The 2,251-nt window shown below is 61.0% G+C and overlaps 1 protein-coding gene across 4 annotated transcripts in view; it reads right to left on the reverse strand.

Annotated features, from left to right (window-relative positions):
• Window positions 1-2,251, reverse strand: part of CSE1L (chromosome segregation 1 like) — a 36,154-nt gene that overhangs the window by 28,663 nt on the left and 5,240 nt on the right. The window contains exon 1 of one of the 4 annotated variants that reach the window (XM_030503494.1): window positions 1,639-1,757. The exons of 1 other annotated variant lie outside the window; for it this stretch is intronic. The gene's annotated coding sequence lies outside the window, so the exon portion shown is untranslated. Of the gene's footprint in view, window positions 1-1,110; window positions 1,204-1,638; window positions 1,758-2,251 lie in introns of those variants that run through there. 2 more of the 4 variants (XM_030503498.1, XM_030503497.1) reach the window with 2 other exon arrangements.

The following is a 2,251-nucleotide window of genomic DNA, read 5'->3' on the forward strand; positions in this document are numbered from 1 at the left end:
TTCACCAGGTCACATCAAGCAACAAAACCCCAATAAAGTTCAGCATAAGCAAAGAGCACCAGTAACAGCTGGCTCATCTGTTCTACAAAATGGCCTCATGCATCATTACTGTGATGTTGAAACGAATACTTAAATCTTTCATAATAAAAGAAAAAGTAAGTTATCTGCTCCAGGGAAGTTTGTACAGCTGAGATGCAAACCCATGCAGAAATCGTTTATGGAGACGAATCTTGACTCAAATGGGAAACCAAACTCAAAGAGATGACAGCCCTCAATGGCCTTTTACAAATACCTCACACACATGTGTGACCCAGGGGGCCCATGTGAAAAACATACACCTCCAGCTGACCGTGAGATCACTCTGAAGGCCAAATGGGAGGATTTGAAATCATCACTCAACCTTTCACACAAAAGGATAAATATTTTCACCTGCTCCCTACTTGCTCATTTCCTTCTCTTTCTCTAGCTATTCTTTCATTTGGTTTGTTTTCCACTACAAAAACGTGGTGGCACTTGCCAGAGTGATACAATGCCTTTTGCTATGTTGTGACATACGCCTCCCAAAAAGGCCACAGGAAATAAGAGTATTTTTGGACCATCTCCCTAGACTAAAACCCATAAAATGTGCTTAATGCATCAACTCCTTCAGTCACATTAATGACAGACCACCTATGGAAAACAAAAAACCCCAAAGCCCGGCTGTCCTCCACACCTTGTGAAGAACTCCACACAACTCTGTTCTTGCATTCACTCATCACAACACTTGCCAAACACCATCTACGCGGATGTTCGTGGTCCAGATTTGGCGGGCAAGGTTCTCTCTACACCGCATTGAGGATCCTAACACTCACTTTCCAATTCACCACACCGCAGGGCAGGGGGGACCCACCAAACCCCCACCACCACCACCACCACCTCCTCTCCGGCCACTGCCCGCTCTCGCCGCTCCCCCAGACGGAGGCGAGGCCACTGTGAGGCGGGGCGGGCGCCGGGGACAGAGCCAGGCGAGAGGAGCCCTCCAGGCCCGGCCTCAGCCCGGCTCCAGCTCCCCACGGGGCGGCCCAGCCCCTCCTGCCGCCTCAGCCCCGCACACCCCGGCGCTTCCCCGGCCCGAGGCCGCCAGGCGCTTTACCCGAGGGACGCAGCCACTCGTCTTGCCCGCCCGCCACCGCCGCCAGACTGCGCCTGCCCCGCGGAGGCGCTTACGCTACCTCATGCGGTGGCGGCACGGCTGCGGCCCGCGTCGTGGCGGGCCCGGGGCACCCCTGCCCGTCCGCCCGCAGCCGGGCCCGGCACAAGGCGGGCTGCAGCCGCGCTGGGGGAGCCCCGGGCAGCACCGACCGCCCTCACACTAACTTGCTCCCCTCCCCCTCCCCGTCGCCCCCAGACTGGCAGCAGCGAGAGCCAATGAGGAGAGCAAACCGCTCAGCGCCAGAGGACGCGGGCCAATCGCGAGCTGAGGGAGGCGGGCCGAAGCACCCCAGCATGGTGAGCTGCGCCTCTCGCTGCGCCGCGGGCCCAGCGCCCGAGCCCAGCGCGGAGCAGAGCGGAGCGGCGGCCAGCTGCGGGCCATGCGGGCCGCCACGCTGCGGGGCCACGCCTCCGCCCGCATCGCCGGCCGGCGCGGCTCAGCCTCACCTGGCGATTCCCCCCCGGCGCTGGCGACGGCGGCTCCGAGAGCTCCGGCTGCGCTTCACATTCAAACCGCGGTGAGAGGGCGCGGCGGCGGCACCGTGACCGCATCACGCAGGGCGGTGACACCGCTCGGCCGACGGACTAATCAGCGAGCTCTCCTTCGCTGACGCTCTCCGCTGTGAGCCAATCCTTGACGCCCTCCCCGCCACCAATGGCCAGACTCTTCCCACAAGGCACCGGGGCGCCCCTCGAAGCCGCTGGGGCGCCGCCGGGACCGGCCTGGAGCGAGCGGTGGGACCGGGCCGGGGTACGAGGGGGTGGCCGCGGCCGGAGGGACCGGGCTGGGGCGGGTGTGCGGCATGGGAGGGCAGAAAGCGAGGAAGGCCGAAGGGCGAAGGCTCTTTTATTCATTAAGCAAGGAGACATGGACCCCGGGGAGAGCAGCGGGCAGGAGGAGGGAGGACGGCGGGTGAGGTGTGTTTAAAAACCACCCCAAAAACAACTGAAAACAAGCCCTAAACGAGAAAGGCCCGTGATTACCACCAGCGATCCGTACTCCTGGTGAAAGCAGGCTGCAGGGTCTCTGCCCTTCAATAAACTACATGAAAAAACGAGC

The sequence above is a fragment of the Strigops habroptila genome, chromosome 13 (genome assembly GCF_004027225.2).
Source record: "Strigops habroptila isolate Jane chromosome 13, bStrHab1.2.pri, whole genome shotgun sequence".
Lineage (NCBI taxonomy): Eukaryota > Metazoa > Chordata > Aves > Psittaciformes > Psittacidae > Strigops > Strigops habroptila.